The 12,919-nt window shown below is 33.6% G+C and overlaps 1 protein-coding gene across 3 annotated transcripts in view; it reads left to right on the forward strand.

Annotated features, from left to right (window-relative positions):
- Positions 1–12,919, forward strand: part of FSTL5 (follistatin like 5) — a 633,702-nt gene that overhangs the window by 301,505 nt on the left and 319,278 nt on the right. The window lies entirely within an intron of this gene.

The following is a 12,919-nucleotide window of genomic DNA, read 5'->3' on the forward strand; positions in this document are numbered from 1 at the left end:
TAAGCTTCAAAACTTTTCAAGTCATTGCTACAAAATATATTCAACTCAGCTATCTTCAAGTACAAAATTTCAAGAGGCATCCTTTTGTTCTATAACATGGTGAATGTCATTATTGATAGAACAGAATAATTTTTTCAATTTCTCATCCACATATGAATAGAGTTTTTCTATTCAATAGCAGCATTTATATTCTTTGTCTCCTATGTTTTAGCAGCCGCAAAACATAAATTGAAGATGCTGTCTTAGACATAGCAGATGGCAACTACTAAATTTTACCTAAAACTCAGAAGAGCATCCTCGGTATTGACCTAATAATAAATATAATTAATACCGTGGGATTGGGAAGGATGGAACATACAGCTTGATAAGGCTGCTCATATAGTAAAGTTTTATCATCTTGTTTTCCCTACCAAAATGAATAGATATGGGAGTAGAGCAAACTGAGGGTTCTACATCACTTTCCTTGAGTGCATTGCCTAGCTCATCATTTGCTGGTGTCTTCTGGATTGGATGATTATAAGTGTGCCTATTAGGTTTAGGCAGATATCTAGACACACATGTGTATACAAATACATATAATACCGTTATAATGACTGGTTAGAGAAATGCTTAGATGAGAGTGACTATAATCACAGTCGCAGAACCAACTCTTGTGGGAGGCAGTTAACTTTCTTTCATTTCATGACCAAAGATTGCACCTGGTTTAGACATAACTAAGGCAACAGAGGTATGATGTGGTTGCATCTTCAAGTACATGTGAAGGAAGAATTCAAAGAATCTATTATTTTTCCAATGAAGAAAATACTAAAGGTCAATCAAAATTGTCTTTTTGTGTAAAGAACAGCACATTATCTAAATGTGCTTGAGAAGTATACACAGATGTGAGACCTTTCTATGACTGCATGATTTTTTACCCACTGTTGTGGCTTGAGCATCACGGTAAAGTTAGCATCTATCCTTAAATGCTGTGCAAACAAGGAGAAAGACATCTTCAAAGAATGCCATAGCTGTAGTTTATTTGCTAAGGAAAAGGAAGCATATTAGTACTAGAGACACAACAGAAATATCTTTTTACTCTGTCCTTCATATATTTCAATCACCGCTCATCAAGTATTCAAGAAATTTGATGGAATATCTGCTACATATAGACATTTTTCTCAAAAACTTTTAGTATTATTGTTATCCATACTGTATTAGCTAGGTAAGATACTTATAAATATTTATATATAACAGTAATAAAATGAAATATTTAAACTACAATTTCACAAGAATGTATGAAAATTCTGATTACAGTGTGTTTAAGGCTGAATGCTATCAGGATAAAAGATTTTAAATCTGAGACCTAGAATGTCTGGAAGAAGAGAGCTTTGCTTTCCCATTAGGAACATAGAGTTATAAAATAGAAGGATCTCTTCATATTGCAGATATGATTCTTTCTCATATTTCTCTGAGCAAATTTTCCCTTAAAGAAAATCCCAGACCCTAGAAAAGCATAAAGCAGAGAAAGAATTTGTCAGGCCCTATTCATTTCTCCAAGAAATAAATATGCATTGAATGAATAAATAAACTCAGATGGAACCTCCTGCTGTTTGCCAATTATGCTGTATACTACCCATAAAAATATTAAACAGTAGAAATAATATAGTTCATATAAGAAATATATAGCTTTGTATTATTCTTGTCCTCCCAGAACCACCCCCAACAATAAATGCATGAAAAACAAAAATGAAAACCTTAAGATATTTAAAATAGGTTTCATTTGTTCTAAAGATTGGAACTTTAAATGTGTGGTTATATTTATTTTTTATCTTCATAATTTGACAAGTATAGCATTTTTCATCACCTAATACCATTCCCTGTAGCTGTTTAATGAAGCACATTAACTATCATTTATCATTATTTTCTAATGGTTCTTAGTATTTCCAAACTCCTATTGAAAGAAACTGAAATTAATGTGTTCACATAGACTGTCAATTACTTAAAAATATCACCAAAATATATTTCACAATATTCAACAATTCTGTAATATTATCAGGGATTCTGTGGGCTCTTATGATAATTAAATATTTATTGATATTAAAGATATTTATAAACATGAAGAACAACCTACTATAGCCAGGGCTTACACAGTTTATGGTTCACAATTTTTAAACTAACAATTTTTCATGGCATTTTCTGAATTAAAACATCACTGGACCTTGGTAAAAAATGAACTTGCTAAATTTCCAAGTTTCAGTCACTTAGAAGGGCTAATTTATGAAAACTACATCCTAACAAAACCTAAATTAAAAGTTAGCATTACTTAAGAGGTAGAAAAATCAGGGCAATTCTGTCTCAATTGAGAACAAAAGGAGGTCTTTGTATATTCATTTCCATCTGCCAGCTTGAGGAAGACTTTCTCTTTTTAAAGATTCTTTTAAAATTTAAATTTAGTCTATATTATGGCTCCAAAATGTCCTTTGACATAAATATTGAAAGGTGAAAATTGGCTAGGCCATGTGGGGAAAGCTGCTGACAGTGGCAGTTGTCCTAGTTCTCAGATTCTAATGGAAGAAATAACTGTCATAGCAAAATGTTCCTCTCAGCCTTTTCTTTAAAAAGACCTTATCTTTGGTTTGAACTGGTTTTACTTTACTATATTTATTCCATTATGTGAAATTAATGATCAGAGAAAAGATTTGTAACATAAGTTTTTTCCAGCCCCCTAGTAAAAAATAAGAGGTTAACTTTTTCAGATCCTCAGAATTTACATGTGGAAATTAAATATAGAGCCAAACAGTCAGGATGAAAATAGAAAAAAGATTTTATCTCAATAATAAAAAGAAAATGTATAATTAATGCTTTAAGAGAAGACACCACCATTTGAATAATCAGCTTGCCAAGTCTAATCTTAGCATCTATGGCATTCTACACTACATCTGTATGATAAGGTAATCTAAATTTGAACGGATGTCCTGCATGTTATGTCAATATTTGAATTGCTGTTATGGTTATGAATCAATATTACTTTGTAAACATCCTTATTTCAAGTGGCTTGAATCACAGCCCAGTGGTTAAATACACAGACTCTAGAGTTTAACTGCCTGATTTCATAACCCAACTCCAACATTCACTAACTATGTCTCTTTTGGAAACTTACTCAACACCCTATTGCCAGAGTTTACTCATTTACAAAAAAGAGATAATAGTTATCTCATAAAAAGATAGCCAGGATTTAATGTATCCATGCTCAGTTTTGGCCCCTGTGAATATTCAGTTTTAATTGGCTGTGGTCATTCATGTATCCATTAGGTCTTGCTTCCCTTTTGCTTTCAAGTAAGCCATGCATTGTACTAAAATATAGACTAGGTGAACAAGATGTCAAGTGGAGATTAGAGATAAAGAGTAAAGTAATTTGAGTCAAAATCTCTTTGCTTCTACTATCGAAATAGTTCAGGCAAAAATCTTTTATTTTTTTTCCATACATTGTCCCTTTGCAAACATCAGAACATCATAAAGGAATCTCTTCAAACTGAATTCATATCACTATTATCTAACTTAAAACATTTTTAAGCAAAATATTAATATTTAATTTGATAGATGTATTATGTTTATATAAAAGGAGAATCTAATGTTTGGGGGCAGAATCTAACATTTTGCGATAAACTTTAGTGAGCTCTTCACATACAATATCATTTAATAATTTCAAAAATGCATGCACTAGGTTTTGATATCACTATAGTAATTAAGAACACTAAGGCAGAGAAAGATGAAGTGTTTCACCCACACTTTCACAACTAGTATATACTGTCAGGTCAGCAGTCTGAAATGTCAGTTCTTGGTGTGCTCTTGGTCGGAGAAAGACCAGACACCCCAAAAGCAAGGTAAGCACGAAAGGAGGTATACTGAGGACAGAAAGACAGGATTGTAGGGCAAAAGCAAGATACAGGTTTACAGAGCAAGAGTCAGATACATTCCCTACAGATGACAGACAAACTCCTTGTCATAGCAAAAAGGCCTTGGTCATGGTCTGAGGTCTTGTTTTATAGTGTCTAGATTGGGCCCTGCTGATGCTTCAGATGACAGTTGGGAGTTATATGACCTGTGTCTTACTGTGCATGTGGATCTCCCATAAGCCTCTCTGAAAGCCTATTTTGTGGGAGTGAACCATAATATAGATTTGAACTAATGACATGATGATTAGCCTTAGGTTGTCCTAGGTCACCTATTAGACCCCATTTCACCTGTGCTCCTTGGGCCATGGGCTAGAGAATCCTCTGCATTCTTTTGCACTTGGCACACTAAGTTATGATTGTAAGATTCATAAAGTGTTCCCTCCTCCCCCAGATGTAGCAATTCCTGGAGGCTCCAGCTTTGTCCTGGGGGTGGGGGGGCAGAGGTACCTGGCTATCTACCTAATAATATTAGAGTTCATTTCTAAATCTAGGTGCCTTGCCCTTTGGTAACTGGGATCAGTCATTTAACGATATATAGTCTCAAAATCAAACCTAATCTAGGATTCACCTTTTGACCTTTCATTAGGGTTATGCTATAATGACTTCGCAGCCCCTCATAATTTCTCTCCAGTCTCAAATATATCTAAATTCCTTCTCACCCTCTGCTTTTCTTTCTATTTGATTCTGTTTAGAAATTCAACTGTTTTACTTGTTTTTCCCTTATTAAATCAAATTATTAAAACAAAACATTTTTGCATTTATTATGCAATGCTAAAATTTGGGCTTGGCTCATCTCTAAGGTACTTAAACTTTGTGATTTTTAGATTTCCAAATGGGCCCTGTCACCAAATTATATTGTTGTGAGTAAAAGCCAGTTGTCAAACTTGAGTGTTCACTTGCAGAACTTGTTAAAACACAGATTGTTGGGCCACAAAACCAAGTTTCTGATCCATTGAGTCTTGACTGGAGCTGAAAATTTGCATTTTCAAACTCACACAATTCAACAGCAGAAAACTAAATAACTCAATTTAAAACTGAGCAAAGGGCTTGAATAAACATTTCTCAAAGACATAAAAATGGCCAATAGGTATCTGAAAAAAGACTCAACATCACTAATCATTAGGAAAATGAAAATCAAAGCCACCATATGATATCATATTACAGCTTGGCTATAAAGATGGCTGTTATCAAAAAGACAAGAGGTGACAAGTACTGGCGATGATAAGGAGGAGAAAAACAACCCTGTACATGGCACAAATATAGATTGGTATACCCACTGTGGAAAACAGTACAGAGATTCCTAAAGAAATTAAAAATAGAACTACTATATATTCCAGCAATCTCTCTTCTGGGTATATACTCAAAGGAAATAAAATCACTACCTCAAAAAGGTATCTGCACCCCATGTTCATTGCAGCATTATTTACAGTGGCTAAGAAATGGAAACAACTGAAGTGTCTGTTGACAGAAAAATGGATAAAGAAAATGTGGTGTACATACACAATGGAATATTATTCAGCCTTAATAAAAAAGAAATCCTGCCATTTCACACATGGATGAATCTGGAAGAAATTATGTTATGTGAAATAAGCCAAACACAGAAAGAAAAATACTGCATGATCTCACTTATATGTGAAATCTAAAAAATCAAACAACTGACAAAACAAATAAAAACAAACTAAAATACAGAGATAGAGAATAAAACAGTGGTTACCAGGGATGGAGGAAAAAGAAGGTAGGAAATGGAGGGCATGTACTTCAAAGGATACAAAGTAGCAGATATGTAGCATGAACAAGTCTTGCCATTTGATGTACAATATGAGAATCATAGGTAATAATATTGCTTATGTTGCCTTGTATTCTGAATTTTTGTTGAAAGAGTAGATTTTAGGCGTTCTTGTCATACACACAAAAAAGTGAATAACTATGGAATGATGGATATGTTAATTTGCTTGACCATAGTAACTGCTTCACTATCTATATCAAAGCATCATGTTGTACATGTTAAATATATACAATTTTTTTTAAAGGAAGAAACTGATCAAACTAACAGGAAAGAGAATTCTCTCACATCTTAGCCAGCCCACCCTCAGGACAACAGGAAGTTTTTCTCCTGACCCTTCCCCTAGGAAGTGCTCAGCCTGACGGTGCCTCTCTGTTTTCTTGGAAATCTTCCCTGATGTCATCATATTCCTTAGCCCTTTGACATACAGAAAATTTAGTACCACCTTAAATAATTTTAAACAATGTAGGGGAGACGTAATAACTAAACTTATCAGATAAAGCACACTGCAATCTTTGGGAAAACTTATACTAAAAAATTATTCATTATTTATCTGAAATTCTAAAATGCCTTGTATTTTATTTTTTAAATCTGGCACCCCTTGCGTTAAATAAAATGTTCATTTTCTGCACTCTTTTAGTTGTTTCTGTTTTTTCTTTTTAAACTTAGATATTAAGGTATTCAATAAATATTTAGTAACCATATAGGTACTGGGCACTCAGCTAAGCTCTAAAAATATAACCATATTGTATACGTACAGATCTATGTATGTATGATTAGATAAATAGATATACATGCAGATAGAGTTTCTTCAATAAGCTGGTCACTAAGTTCACCTGATTATGACAATAAAAAATAGATGACATGTATGGTGGGAGAGTAAAGTGCTATTTTTCTTAATCTTGGCATTTTATTTATTTTATGACTACTTATTGAAACCTTATTAAGTATAAAACCCAGTTCAAGAATCTGCAGATAATAATATATAAATGAATCATAAATGGTCCTTATCATTAGTATATTATGGTCCAAAGGGATGGGGGATAGAGTCATATTCAAAAAATAAAGCGGGGAGAAAAAGAGAGAATAAATTTGATTTAGATATATGAACATTATAGAGTGTTAAAGGGAGAAACACACTGTTGCCCTCTGAGCCCAGATGAAGGGGGACGCTGCCTAGATTGTCCCTATACTTACATAGGGCATTCAAAATGTATGAGACTCGGGAGACAATTTATTGGTGAAGGCACATTTTTCTTCAGCTCCTCTAATTTAACTCAGACTTACAGTTACCATAATATGCACAAATCATAACAATCTCTGAATGCTCAAGGCATTTTTTTGCTACGTAATCTACTAGGCTGACGTGAGTGAAAAGCAACCAGGAGATCGTGGTTTAGATTTAATACCCGAACTAATGTCAAGTCTCAGCTTTTCCTCTTGTAGGGATGTGATCTGAATATAATTATTTAACCTCTGAACCAATGGGTCTCCAACCTGGCTGCGCAGGTAAATCACATGGAGTGCTTTGAAAAAATGCTGATGCCCAGACCCCACAACTGATCACTTAAATATGAGTCGCTAGGAATGTGGCCTGGACATCAGTTTTAAAGCCCCTTGGGTGACAATAATGTGAAACACACGTTGAGAACCACTGCTTCCAAGGGTCCTGTTTTCTCATCCGTATGCCTAGAGAGCAACTTCACGCTACACCAACAGTCCTCTCTGTGGTCTCATGGCCTGTTTGTCTTGCTTTCCTGACCGTTCTCACTGAGTGATGGATAAACCTTTCATATATGCACCAAGTAATATAATACCCATTTTACCCTAATCATAGTTTTAAAAACACTTTCACCTAAAACAACTTCATTTGACCAAGAAATTTCTTAAATAAAAGAAAAAAATGTGCAGTTCACATTTTGATTACAATAGAGAAAAATCAAGGACTTTCCCAAGATATCTGTGTTTCATCAGCCCTCTTTCGTTGTGACACTAATATCTCCTGAACTTACATAAAATATTAATTTCTCACACCTTAATTGAAATGCATTTGTATAACCAATGCTAAAGAATCTTTTAAATCAAAATAATGAAAGCAATGCTTCTTTTAAATTCAGCATTGAATATATATATCTCTACATGTTTTTCTGTCATTCTCGAAAACAGTGTACTTAAATTTCAGCAAAACAGACCCCCCAGTAAATAGCCCAGGAATAATGTTAATGAATTTTATATCTATATCTGTCTATGCTATACTATTATTCTATAGATCATAGGTCAGCAAAAGACAGCCCACAGCTTGTTTTTCTAAATAAAGTTTTACTGGAACACAGCCATGCCCATTTGTTCATGCATATGGCTGCTTTTGCCCTACAATAGCAGAATTAATTAGTGGTGACAGAGATGGTGTGGGTCAGAAAGCCTAAAATATTTACCCTGTGGGCCTTTCCATAAAGAGTTTGCCAAAACTTGCTATAGATTAATCTATAATTTAAGATAGCTTGAAATTACCAATTTTCTCAAAATGTTTTCTGGCAATACATCTAATAAAGGAAGAAAAAGAAGTAATTTTTGAAACAACTCTATTCCTTAGCATGTAAATCATCTCTCTTTTCTCTCTTTCTCTTTCTCTCCCTCTCTCTGTGTGTCTCTGTCTCTTTCTCATTTCTCTTTATCATACTCCCTTCTGGAGTTTCATGAGAAAACTCCCACTTTTTTTCTTTTCCTTTTATGGGTAAAATTTTCCTATCATCCTAATTCTTTGGACTTTTCAAATGCTTGCTATCTTTCCACAAACTGAATACTAAATTTTTCTTTGTTTTTTCTGGAACAAAGTCTGGGAAAGATCGTTTAAGAATCATATGAAGGGTCATTAAAATAAGACAAGAATACAGATCATGCCTTCACAAATCTTGCTACTTTGTCTCTAGAGCTGGCAAACTTCCAAAGAGATGGAGTTGTGCTGGGAACTTCAAATATTGGGTGCCAGCCAAAATCCTGTCTGTCTTTTGGGGTGCTCTGATCAGATAACAGCAGGAATCAGTCAGAGGGATCAGATATTCCTGTCTCCAGAATGTAGTAGAAAATGCATGCTATGGATGAGAAAAATTGAAATATAAAAAGAGCACCTTCTTCAGTGGGTATGATATTGACTAAATAATGACACCATTTCCTTTTAAACTGTGTTACTGGTGTATTTTTCTACCAGATATTTTTTTAAATAACTATTTTAAAGCAGTATTTTTACAATTCTTTTGTCATTATTAAATATTATTAGCTGATCTCTTTATATTAGATATGAAAGACTATGATAAAGTATGAATAATACATATGATAGTGCAAAATATTAGATGTATTTTCATCAAAAAGGCCCTCATTAGAATTCATAATAGTAAGCTTTCTGCCTAGTATAAAAATGCTGAAGGCAGGGTTACTATAACAGTGCAGTGTACACTGCACAAAGGCACCTGTCCAAAGCAGTAAATATATGGGCCTGAAATCCAGCCTGCACCTCACTTGTCAAGCCAGCCCTCCTAGGATAGGTAGGGTTGTATTCACTGCAATGTAGAGATGCTTTCTTCTTTCCACAAAGGCTGTATTTGCTTTCTAAGCTTTGTACCCAGAGTTGTGTCCACTCAGGCAGGCACCTTTCTTAATTCACAGGGAGGAATAGTAATGTCTAAACTACTCTGTTCGAAGTTCATAGTAATTTGAAAACTCTTTTGAGTCCAACAAATCAAAATACTGAAACTTCCAGAAATAATAGAAAACATACTCTGATATTTTTGTTTACTTCATGGCCTTTTAAAATTTCTATTTTTTATTTCTCTACCATGAAATAGACGTGATAGTATTTTCTCCTTGAAAGGATGTTGTAATGATTAAAAATAATAATAACCTATTTAAAGTAAAGTGATAGTGTATTTGTTCAGAAAGGTGGAGAGTTAATGAGCTCTATCATTTGAAGTTTATTTTGCATAGTTATGTAGAATGGAAAAATTAGAAATAAAATGTGTTATATAAGTTTTCTATTTGGATTTCTTTTTTTGTTACATTCTTTGCTAAATTTGCTGGAGATATATTCAGACTGATCTTTGTGAATTCACTTATGTACATTTACTTATATACAGGGTGTCCCAAAAGTGACCATACATAGGGAAAATGGGAAATTATACCTAAATGTAACTTTCTTTGTAAAATATTCATTAAAAATTAAATAAACATACATTCAGCTACAATTTCCCATTTTCCCTATATATAGTGACTTTGGGACACTCTGTATTATAAGTGATATGTAGCACTTATGTCTAAAATAGTCATAAGCAGTTTGAACCTATATTAGGCCTTTGTTATTCTAAGAAAAAAGAATTAGAACATGTTTAGAATGGTGAAGGATAATTTTTTAAAGATAAAATTATGAGTACCATACAGATATAAAATTAACACATATTAAAAATTAAATTAGCTTATTATTTATAAGGAAACCCAGCAGTTGTCATAATCAGTTAAAAGAAGGCAAATAGCCACCAATTTATATGAAGTAGAAAGTGGTGGAAATGAACTTACAAACTCTCTTTATCCATGGAGTTGGGAGGGAAGTCAAATGAATCTCTTTCAGTCAGAATTCATTTGCACACCGATAGACAAGAATTATTTTTCATTGCTATCAGTTATCTACAATTTATGGGATAATAAAATACCTCAGTCTAGAATCAGATAGCCTAGAAAGTCATGCTATAAATAATGAATAATTTCCATTGACAACACATAGTAATCTTTTTGCTTATTCCAAATTTCTTTACCAAACTAAACTATTTAATAGAAATTAGTATATGTCCTAAACAACATTCAAGACACAAAATGCAATCATTAGACATAAATTATGTAAGCTACTATCTTTTATTTTAATTATGGAGCCTAAGAAAAAATACAGGTGATTTAATAAAATAAAGTATTACTAAATGATTATATATTTTTGAATTAGTGTATAGATGTACATATATAAAAATAGGTAAATGAATATTAATGTTTGTCATCTTCAAAGAGAGCATGATTTTTGTTTCCATTGCTCATAAACAGGTAACTAAATCAAGAGATGAAAAATAAAAAGGATATGGTGTATACGTAAAGACAAAATATTGGTTTTCCGCTTTCATCACAAACTTGAAATCCAGACATTGTTTTAAAGTGTATTTATTAAACAATTCTGCAACTCATTTGTGAAAATAAATGACTAAAAACAAAGGCTTTGTCACAGAAGAACAAATAATGCACGTTCTTACTCACATGAATCTAAAAAAGCTGATCTCATAGAAGTAGAGAGTAGAAGTAGTTACCAGACATTAGTGAGAAGGGAGGAGGTGGATAGAGAGATTGGTCAATGGGGACGAAGTTACCGTTAGACAGAACGAATAAGTGTTGTGGTGTTCTGTTGCACAATAAGGCGACTATAGTCAATGCTAGTGTATTGTAAAGTTAAAAATAGCTACAAGAGAGGATTTTTTTTTTTTTTTTTTTGAGACAGAGTGTCGCTTTGTTGCCCTGGCTAGAGTGAGTGCCATGGCCTTAGCCTAGCTCACAGCAACCTCAAACTCCTGGGCTTAAGCGATCCTACTGCCTCAGTCTCCCGAGTAGCTGGGACTACAGGCATGCGCCATCATGCCCGGCTAATTTTTTCCATATATATTTTAATTGGCTAGATAATTTCTTTCTATTTTTAGTAGAGACGGGGTCTCGCTCTTGCTCAGGCTGGTCTTGAACTCCTGACCTCAAGCGATCTACCCGCCTCGGCCTCCCAGAGTGCTAGGATTACAGGTGTGAGCCACCGCGCCCGGCCAAGAGAGGATTTTGAATGTTCCCACTGCAAAGAAATGTGTTAAAGGTGACGGATTTGCTAATTATTCTGATTTTTTCATTGCACAATGTATATATGTATGGAAACCTCAAACTCTACCCCATAAATATGTACAATTATGATATGTCAATTAAAAACAAAATAAAACTTAAAACAAAACAAATTTTGTGCAATTAATTTTAATCTGACAACATACATGAAAAGGACAACTACTTAAGTAATTTTCTTCTGATGTTTATTCATAGGTAAAAATTAGAAATTTTACATCTTTCTATTGACTTTAGAAATTTCTTACATTTTTAATGAATTTTTTCTCAAGAAAATATAATTCATTTGCTTTTAGGTTGTAGAAAAATTGATTTGTGTAAAGTAAAATTAATGAAAAGGCAACTTTCATGCTAATGGACCAGCAGAATCAACATTGTTAAAATGTCTTTCCTACCCAAAGTGATTTACAGATTCAATGTAAACCCCCTAAAATACCAAAGTCAATTTTCTCAGATCTAGAAAAAATATAAAAAATAATTCTACCCTTTGTATGGAACCAGAGAAGACCCCATATAGCTAAAGCAAGGTTAAGCAAAAAGAACAAATCAGGAGACATCACTTTACCAGACAACATGCTATATTATAAGGCTACAGTAACCAAAACAGCATGGTACTGGCACAAGAATAGAGACATAGAAAAATGGATCAGAACAGAGGAACCAAATGTTAAACCATCCTCATATTGCCATCTGATCTTGACAAAGCAGACAAAAAATACACACTGGGGAAAAGAATCCTTATTCAATAAATGGTGCTGGGAAAACTGGATAGCCACATATAAAAGACCAAAACAGGATCCGCACCTCTCTCCTCTCACAAAAATCAACTAGCAGTGGATAGTATACTTAAATCTAAGGCATGAAACTATAAGAATTCTAGAAGAAAATTTTGGAAAACATCTTACAGATATTGTCCTAGGCAAAGAGATTATGAAGAAGATCACAAAGACAATCACAGGAACAACAAAAAAGAGCAAATAGACACCCTACAGAATGAGAGAAAATATTTCCATCCTATACATCCGATAAAGGGCTGACAAGTAGGATCTACAAAAACTCAAGCAATTCAGCAAGAAAAAAATCAAACAACCCTATTAAAAATTGGGCAAAAGACATGAACAGAAGCTTTTCAAAAGAAGATAGGCTAATTGTCAATAAACATGAAAAAATGCTCAACATCTCTAATCATAAGGGAAATGCATATCAAAACCACAATGAGATATCCCTTAACTCTGGTGAGAAAGGCTTTTATAAAAAAGTCCAAAAATGATAGATACTTGTGTGGATCTGGAGAGAAAGC

This window comes from Lemur catta, chromosome 5 (genome assembly GCF_020740605.2).
Source record: "Lemur catta isolate mLemCat1 chromosome 5, mLemCat1.pri, whole genome shotgun sequence".
NCBI lineage: Eukaryota > Metazoa > Chordata > Mammalia > Primates > Lemuridae > Lemur > Lemur catta.